General features: G+C 34.5%; 1 protein-coding gene across 1 annotated transcript in view; it reads right to left on the bottom strand.

Moving 5' to 3' along the window:
- Positions 1 to 10,587, bottom strand: part of LOC121315053 (neurexophilin-1-like) — a 33,331-nt gene that overhangs the window by 21,613 nt on the left and 1,131 nt on the right. The gene's annotated exons all lie outside the window — the stretch shown is intronic.

Raw genomic sequence — 10,587 nt, 5'->3', positions numbered from 1 at the left:
TATATATATATATATATATATATATATATATATATATATATATATATATATATATATATATATATATATATATATATATATATATATATATATATATATATACACACTGAACAAAAATATGAACGCAACATGCAACAATTTCAAAGATTATATTGAGTTACAGTTCATATAAGGAAATCGGTCAATTGAAATAAATTCATTAGGCCCTAATCTATGGATTTCACATAACTTGGAATACAGATATGCATCTGTTGGACACAGATACCTTAAAAAAAAAAAAAAAGGTAGGGGCGTGGATCAGAAAACCAGTCAGTATCTGGTGTGACCACCATTTGCCGACACATCTCCTTCGCATAGAGTTGATCAGGCTGTTGATTGTGGCCTGTGGAATGTTGTCCCACTCCTCTTCAATGGCTGTGCGAAGTTGTTGGATATTGGCAGGAACTGGAACACGCTGTCGTACACGTCGATCCAGAGCATCCCAAACATGCTCAATGGGTGACATGTCTGGTAAGTATGCAGGCCATGGAAGAACAGGGACATTTTCAGCTTCCAGGAATTGTGTACAGATCCTTGCGACATGGGGCCGTGCATTATCATGCTGAAACATGAGGTGATGGCGGCAGATGAATGGCATTACAATGGGCCTCAAGATCTTGTCACGGTATTTCTGTGCATTGAAATTGCCATCGATAAAGTGCAATTGCAATTGTCCATAGCTTATGCCTGCCCATACCATAACCCCACCGCCACCATGGGGCATTCTGTTCACAATGTTGACATCAGCAAACCGTTCACCCACACGATGCCATACATGCTGTTTGCCATCTGCCCAGTACAGTTGAAACCGGGATTCATCTGTGAAAAGTACACTTCTCCAGCGTACCAGTGGCCATTAAAGGTGAGCATTTGCCCACTGAAGTCGGTTACGACGCCGAACTGCAGTCAGGTCAAGACCTTGGTGAGGACGACGAGCACGCAGATGAGCTTCCCTGAGATGGTTTCTGACAGTTTGTTCAGAAATTCTTTGGTTGTGCAAACCCACAGTTTCATCAGCTGTCCGGGTGGCTGGTCTCAGACAATCCTGCAAGTGAAGAAGCCGGATGTGCAGGTCCAGGGCTGGCGTGGTTACACGTGGTTTGCGGTTGTGAGGCCAGTTGGAATTACTGCCAAATTCTCTAAAATGACATTGGAGGCGGCTTATGGTAGAGAAATTAACATTCAATTCTCTGGCAACAGCTCTGGTGGGCATTCCTGCAGTCAGCATGCCAATTGCACATCCCTCAAAACTTGAGAAATCTTGGGCATTGTGTTGTGTGACAAAACTGTACATTTTAGAGCGGCCTTTTATTGTTCCCAGCACAAGGTGTACCTGTGTAATGATCATGCTGTTTAATCAGCTTTTTGACATGCCACCCCAGTCAGGTGGATGGATTATCTTGGCAAAGAAGAAATGCTCACTAACAGGGATGTAAACAAATTTGTGCACAAAATTTGAGAGAAATATGGGACCAACACTTTACATGTTGCGTTTCTTTTTGTTCAGTGTGTGTGTGTGTGTGTGTGTGTGTGTGTGTGTGTGTGTGTGTATATATATATATATATATATATATATATATATATATATATATATATATATATATATATATATATATATATATATTGTGGTATTGTGCATTTATGTACTCTTTTATACAATGATTAGGCAGTAGAAAGCAAACAAAAAAAAAAACTGTATATGCAGTGAATATGCTTCTACTGTACTTTTTTTTATTAAGCACAAATTTATTTTTAAGTGTAGTATACCATGTGATAAACATATTAATTCCAATAAAAGATGACGCTTGTTCTTGGGTCATATTTATTGATTGCTTGTTTCCTTATCATTCTCTGACATTGAATTATATCTAGATGTGGATGTTTTTAAATTTACAATTAAAAACATTGAATGTACCGGGGAACTTCCTACTAAAATAAAAAATAAGCTGAATCCCTACGTTACAACCAAATTAGTAAAATGCTGGTCCTGCTGTAACAGAAGAAGATATTCTGACTCGCTGTAGTAAGGCCTAACATGTTTTCAGATTGAATGATGATTCACTCTTACATGGAGCTGGTCACAAGCAGCGAGGCTACTGTACTGTTCACATTAGCATTGATTAGACATGCAACCAGACCACATGATCCTAAAACTTAAAGAAATGCCATGTTAATCGGAAGAGATGAAGGTTGATCAGATATAATTAAGTGTGATGTGAAACCCAATCAAATGATTTCTAATAATCTGTGACAGTCCCTTGCATCGGTTAGTTTCATCCCATAGAGCAGCAATTAGATTACAGATGTGGCAATTGAACTTGCTTAGGGAGGTGCGTGAGACCCCTGCTGCATTTTTTCAAACTACCCCTTGACTGCTGTACTGTCACCTTGGTACTTTCCATCCCTTAAGAAATTAAGATACTTTGCAGGCAGCAACTGCATCTGAAATTCAAATAGAAGTGTATCATAATCTCAGCCTGTCCAGATGGTTGAATCTCAATTCAATTGAGGCCCAACAGGATAAACCTGACTGACATAACGGTATTCAAGTAAGGTGACCATGATCTGCACCGTTGCATGCTCAAAGATCATTGATCCCTGATACCTTAGAAGGCATGTACACACCTTGTAGTCTGCATGTTTAGATGTGTCTGAACTGTTCTAGCTGCAGAAGGTGGCCCAGTTTACTACTATACTTGACTACCATGGATTTCCATTATTTGGCATAGCTGTTATATGACAACTGCACACAGTTGACAGTGTTAATGAATTAATGAATTCACATCACACTCACAATTAAACAGAACAAAACTAAATAAAGCTTCAAGGGTATTGCATGCAGTTGTTATAAAATTGTCACTCAAAGTAACTCACAAATGCTGGTTACTTGGCTACAGTAAATCTGGGAGGTAGATGTTCTTTACTTTGAAGGGATGAGGGAGTTAATCACAGTGACTCAGTAATGGTTATAATGGTTAATGATGTTGCACATTAGTGACATTTTCTTTTGAGTAATTATCAATTCATAATTAGTTCTACTTATAGTTATAGGAACAACCTAACCCTAAGCGTGATTGATATGAACTCACACATTGAAAGTGGAGGTACACAAGTGGGATATACAGGACTTTGAAAAAACAACAATTAGACAAACGTGAGATTAAATAATGTTCACAGTACAGCTTCAACCTGTCATGTCACTAATGGAATATTTAAGTAGAATGTGTTGTAAAAAAGTAAGATGTAAAGCAGGGAAATCCTTAATCAATATCCACTTACACAGTTTTGTTTGCTACTGTTCTTAATGCGAGCAAAAGACATGTTGCACATTTACAGGCTGATCAATTCCTATCATGTTTACTTATTGAAGGGCGTCAATCAGTCAGACATTCTAATACTGAAATGTTCATTGACAGGCACTTTTAGTTATCGGAGCCCCTAAGGGCAGCTTTGTCAATATGGAAAATAGGATTACAGGACACTCACAAGAAATGAAGTGGAAAAGCTACACTTTAAAGATAAGAGTGACACATTTTGAAAAGGAAATTATTGAGCAGTGGTTTATCCCATACAAATCAAAAAAGGTCCACATTTACAGTGAATTGCCTGTATTTTAGTTTAAACACAGATGCCCTCTCAACGAAAGACTACAAGAAACCTTATCAAAGGGATTGAACAATGTTGACAGGTGGTGTTATTCAATAATATTGAGGTTTACTGACTGGTAACAGTTCATGTGATCATTAATATAGGCTTTACTGTATTTGAGATGGATCACTTATTAAGATCATTAAATTAAACAGCTAAACATGTTGATGTTGTGTACTGTATTTAATCCTACACAGTGAAGAATGGAAGAAGCAGTATGACATACTGTCACCAAGACGGCTAGAGTGGGTGACATCAGACCAGAAACAGGAAATAAACAACAAGAGAGGTGGAGTTTGGTGGAGCTGAGCGAATGGTTTCGCTCAGCATTTAATAAATGAACAGACAGCCAGAAAATAAACGGTTGTAAGACAAACAAAAACACAGGACACAGCACTGGTAGCCAAAATAAACAGACAAACAAAAGGGACTATACAGACAAAACACGGCGAGCTTCTTTTAACGATTATTATTCTTCTTATTATTATCTTTACCTCAGTCTCCAATCTTGTTCTCCACTCACCGAACACACAACCCCGAGTATGTGAAAACATGTTGCTTTTATGCAGCTGTACCGAGACTGCTAATCAATCATTCAATTGGAGTCGCGGTACAACTGCACGTGAATTAATAAAGTGCAATTCCCCGTGCTCACATATTATTACTTTTTACTTGCACGTAAAGTGCTGTGCAATCCTTGTGCCTAAATACAAATATTCATTTTAAACACTTGTGTTACACAGACCCGTTTATATCCTATGTACCGACGACTATACACCAACATTAAAACACAACACATAACACAAAATATACACAGGGGTGGGCACTTTGCCACACTTAAACATTTGTTGTTTGATTTAAGCTAAATGTTTAGAAAACTTTAACCATGTAAGGGATCACTCCCTGTATACAAAGGCATTTGAAGGTAATGGTACAAATCGACAGGAAGGATGAATTAGAATTATTATAACTATTTTCACACTCAAGGCATTATTTGCCAAAGATGCTGTACATTATCAGCCTTTTTTTAATGTAAATTATAATTGAATGGCTTTTTAATGTGACAGTTTGTCTTAAAAGGTTTATTACATTAACATTTTGTTTTTCTCCAGCACAATACTACTACTACTACTACTACCACTACTACTACTAATAATAATAATAATAATAATAATAATAATAATAATAATAATAATAATAATAATAATAATAAAATAAAGTTAGTGTTAAACTTGTGAACGAGTTGTACATTTAGGATCGACTTCCTATAATTCCTATATATATATATATATTATATATATATTATATATATATATATATATATATATATATATTATTAGTATATATATATATATATTTCAAAAAAAATTTAGTATAAAAAAATCATATGTCTTCTTACATTTTATTATGCAATATGGTAGATGTCATTAAACAGTAATTGGTAGATATTCTGTTTTGGGGTTTTGGTATTCTATTTTGCAAATGCATTATCCTGTTTGTCAGGTGAAGAATTGGGGTATGGGTTCAAATGGTATGCATTAACAAGGCCATTGAAGGCAATTTAAAACTCTTTAACTGAAAAAGTTCTTCGTTGCTTAAAGAAATTACAACTTCATGAAGAAAAACTTCTCTGCCATAGTGCATAGAATTAATTTGCAGTCCATTCAATTTGTGATTAGGAGTTGACTTTTGAAACGGTAGCATAACCAAAAATGTATGTATGTATGTATGTATGTATGTATGTATGTATGTATGTATGTATGTACAAAATAAGACTGTGATGATATGATAAGGACCACAAGCAGGCTACATGTAATTTGCAGAACAGAACATTACTATGGGCTAGTGATTACTAATATTTAACATGCAAGAATCAGTGGCAATCTGCCTGGTACGGATACATTTGGTTATAGAGTGACACTGGCATACACTACTTAAATGCTGGTTCCTAGTGATCCCAACAAGAAGTGTACGTATCTCTGTGAGAAAAGTGGATGTGAGTTCGCCATTAGTAAGAAATAATAAGGTAAATTAAACTTGAAACTCGAGGGATCATTCATATGACAATTATCTAGTGTAGAATGGAATTGCTAGTCACATAAACCGTTTTTTTTTTTTTTTTTTTTTTTTTAACCGTTGTAAGAAACAAAGGAGAAGAGAATGGTTCAACGCTCTCAACAGCAAAGGACTGCCGCAGACTTTATAGGAGCTGTCCTGGTGCTGAAGCAGCGTCTACACAGACACGGATTCAGTGGTTACTCTGTTTTGTACCAGGTTTGATACACAACTTTGTTGTCTGTCTGACTTGTTAGATAAGTACTACATAAATATATTACATTACAGATAATGAAATATATTATCAACACCTTCATATATACATAGTAATTTACCACCCTCATGTATTTGACTTTATAGCCTATTGTAATATGCTGTAGGTTTCTTGAGGGTAGCGCCACGTGACTTTACTTCATGACAAATTTACACAGAAGGCTTGTAAAACGTGTACACGTTTTATTTTTCATTCAGAAATGCTGCACTTACAAGCAGCTATTTGGAAGAACATATATTATTGTTCTTACACAGAGCAGGCTATGGAGAAAACTCAAAAAATGAAAAAAAAAAAAAAAAAAAAAAAAAAAAAACATTTGTTTAACATAATGACCTGTTCGCAACTAATATTATTTTCACTTAAATCTTTATTGCAACCTATTCTGATCTTTATATAAGATAAGATATTTATGGGTCAGGAGAGATCATTTCGTTCGATATGTAAGGCGGGGAACTCTATAGAAAAATTAGTGTCTGTATTCAAGATCCTGCTCTTCAATACCGTATTCATTTTATTGATGGACAAACAGTCACGCCTGTGTTTAAAATCGATTGTTCCTAAGAAAGATTGGCCTTTTCAAGATTGCCATGTGCTCAGATAATATAGATCAAAGGCATATCGGGCCTAGTATCTTAATTATATTTTCAAATTAACAAGATTGATTTGCTTGTGTGTGATCAAATTGAAGCTTTTCTGCTTTTTGGGGGGTGTCTCTCTAACACAATTTTTCACCCAGAAGATAGGATTCTATTTATATATATATATATATAAATAGAATGTTTAGTTAATATCACTATTCTTCCTTAAATAAGACATTTAGTGTTTTATGGTCCTAAAATATCATATCGCAAAATGCACATCTAGTTGAATCCAGAGTTGAATACATTTTAATATCTGTCAGCTGTTTAAAGGTTACACATCGTATTCTGTTATCCAAATGGTTGTGGACACTATTATAATCAACTAATAAATCGTAGCTTCAAAGGTTATTTCAAAACACGTACCTTATAGCAATTTAGCTTGTGAGCGATGTTTGATATGAGTTTGGCACGTCGTCCTGTCAATCTGACAAATCGTACTTTGGAAATTTCTGGTAATATTCATCTGGGGAGCACTTTCATTAAATGCAATTCATTCGACTTTCACAATAAATTGAATGACTTCCTTACTGTTGAGCCTTTTATAGTTGATGAAGTGCTTTCCAGACTCAGGTTTCTACATTAGTGTCACATCCCTTAAAGCAGAGTCGTCAACATGTCAGTCTTTACGATAAAACAAAGCAAAAACCATGTTTGAAAAGCTTTCCGGTGGCTGTTTAACACCGATTTACTCGCGGTGAGCTAAATTATAAACCTTATCAGGGTACAACCTGTATAGATTAACTATAAATGGTTTGTCAAGTTGCAAAAATTCAAACCTCCGGCAAAGCAATATAAAGGTTTAACACACCAGTGATTCATATCACTCCACTAACAGGGACTGCTATGTTGTATATGGAAGATGAAAATTATGAATTAAACTTGCATTTAAGAAAACAAATACCTCGACTGTGCATTTTTAGATACTTATAGGATGGAAAACACAATTCAACATATGTACAGATGTTATCCCAAACAAGTGTGAAGTATTTTGCATTGTAGTTGTTGACTGTATAGCGGAGTTAATTTGTTTTAAATGAATTATTAAACTAAATCGTATGCGACAGATTGTAAAGCATCTTAGTGACGGGTGTTTATGGTTTACAGTGGAAGCCCCACAGCTTTCAATAAGTTGGAATGTGGTTTTGTCAATAGGACTTAATCTTGAACCTAAAACAGTTTGTGTGGTGTTCAAATAATCCTGGGAAACGCTGAGGTTCTTGTCCATGGAAGTATGTAGATAATGCATTAACAAAATAAACTCCTATGCTGTAAATCTGCAAAGTAAATCTGCATTATAAATTTTTAATTCTAAAAAAAACTGCAAAAATAAATAGAAATAAACTTTGATTTGAGGCATTTTTCAAGAAAGAAATTGGTAACAAATAATACACCCGTTTCTTTATAAAACGTGTGTAACATTGCGCGTTATCTATTAATTACAAAAGTATGTAGATATACTGTATAAACCTTCAATATAGATTTTAGATGCCATACAATTTTATAAAATGGTTCAAACGATTCAATTTAAAGAGATCACTGGATGCATATTTTGTGGAATTACTTTTTTCACAAAACAAATTCTCCTAAACGATCTGTGTGTAGAGTGTAGTGTGGAGATGTGAATTGAGCTTCTTTGAGAAACAAGAAAGAAAGACTATACATGTTAAACTCAAATAGACTACTGCATGCCAGTGTATTTTAGACCAATGCCCGCTACTGTAGCGTACAACACACATGCTGTGACTTTTATTTAGATTTTCTATTTTATTTTTTACATTATGGGAATTTAAGGTCTAAAACATGAACAGTTTGATAAATTACCATTTGTGCAATACGTAAATCTATCTCTTTGAACATGCACTGTAAGCAAAATGTTTGTTAATCAAAAAATAAATCGTAAGCGATAGATTTTACACAACGACTAAAGTAAAACAGCAAGAAGCGTGTAAAATCTGTTGGATGAGGTCTATGTGTATTAAACATTTGGATTTGCACTCATTATATAGTGTAGGGGGTGGGGGGTTGCTGCTGTGACAAACACCATGTTTCATTCGTTCATTTTAGAAACAGCTGCTCATAGTTACATTATAAAGCAAAAAAAAATAATTACACTGGACTTTTAAAAAAAAAAAAGCATGCTCAAATTACAATTGTTCGCGGTCCTATTTCACTGTGCAGTTCTTAAAGGAAAATATGGACAATTGAAGTTAGACGTATAGCTATGGCCACAAGTTTTCCATCACCCTATAGAATTAATTGTTTTCCTTCCTGAAGTAGAATTAAATCTGCTTAATAACGTTACGTTAACATATTGAATTTCATACCGATTTGTAGTATTCCATATAGAACAAAAAACTGAACAAAATTAAAAAATGTGACATTTTGAAATCTAAAAAGAAATACTATGGCTTCTGGTAGACTTGTACGATACCATTTTATAGTTTCTTTGATTACATTATGTTAATAAAAGATCTACACTCTATTCATATAGGGTTTTTTTTTTTTTTGTTTGTTTGTTTGTTTTTTTTTTTAATTATGTCTCAATCCTAAAATTGGAGGTGATGCACATCTTGTGGTCACACACATGACCGTGGCGGTAGTTTTGAAAATCCCGGTTGATTATTGCTTAAACTGTATTTGGTTCAGAGTTCTTAATTCATACATTAAAACACTACAAACTACCGAACTGAATTAATACATGTATTTCAAAATGTAATAACAAGTTAAATCAGTTCTTTATTCTGTATATTTCCCATACGGTTTACGTGCTTCATTAGTTGTGGAGCTCGTTTACAGTAAACAGTAGTAGTTGTTACTTTTAATTCTTTATTCTTACTACATTATTTAATAAACATAAATAAATGAATAAATAGAAAATTACAGTGTGTGTTATTTATAGTCAGCTCCTGTGAAGAAGCTTTCGGGTAATGAAATCTGTAACTAAACGATAATTGAATCAGTTTAATTAACAGGTTGCGTGGTGTTGAAATGTTCCCAGTCAGTATACAAATACAGAATAATCAATTTGCGTGTTGTCCAAGCTGTACCGCATGAGAACACATTTTATACAGCTGGTAACTGAATGAATGCATCTAAACGGCACACAGGTCTTGTAATGTACACGGTAATAAGAAAGTAAGTTTACCACAGGAGCTATGATGCTTTGATGTGGTAAGCTTAATTTCTAATCACGCTGTATTTCACTGGTATTTTATTTTTTCCTGTGATGTCTTTGTTTGCGTCTTGTTGTTATAGTGTAATGTGTGTACTATTCAACACGCGGCAGTTTAAGCTTTTGAAATGACAGACCGGTATTTACACTGCACTGCTACATAATGATGCTATTGGGGTACAATATTTATTTCTGAGTAGAAATAACAACGCGAAAAAGAGTAGAATGAGTTTGCTGTTTAATAGTTGAATAACAAAGCAATTCACGTTAAACTGGTAGTTTAATATTTAGGACGATCGTCTAGCACAAAAGGGTGTTCTTTGAAGTCTTGTGTACAACTTAACTCGGACACTAGGCGCCCTCCAGAGGACGCTTGCTACCACTACGCCGTTATCGATTACAACATGTGGCGGGTTACTTAATGCACCAATGGACATATCAAATGAGCAGGCAATATCTGGTTACATCCTAACAGTGTAAGACCATTTACCTTATAATAAATCAGAAGCATTTTACCTTGTGTGTTGATTTAATAAAGTAAATAACATTGTTTATTTATTTATTAGCCAATGCAGCTTTAATAGACAGTTATATCAATTTTTGGAGTTTGAAAATGTCATAAATACAAATCAGATTTAATTGGTTGTTGTTGTTGTTGTTGTTGTTGTTGTTGTTGTTGTTGTTGTTCTATTTAAGGTTTGGGATATAGCATGCATTGTAACAAACGTCGTAGGCTATACAATAGTACGATTTAAACA

This window comes from Polyodon spathula, chromosome 4, assembly GCF_017654505.1.
Source record: "Polyodon spathula isolate WHYD16114869_AA chromosome 4, ASM1765450v1, whole genome shotgun sequence".
Lineage (NCBI taxonomy): Eukaryota > Metazoa > Chordata > Actinopteri > Acipenseriformes > Polyodontidae > Polyodon > Polyodon spathula.
The sequence above is the reverse complement of the archived record's forward strand: the minus strand, read 5'-3'. Positions and strand labels throughout refer to the sequence as shown.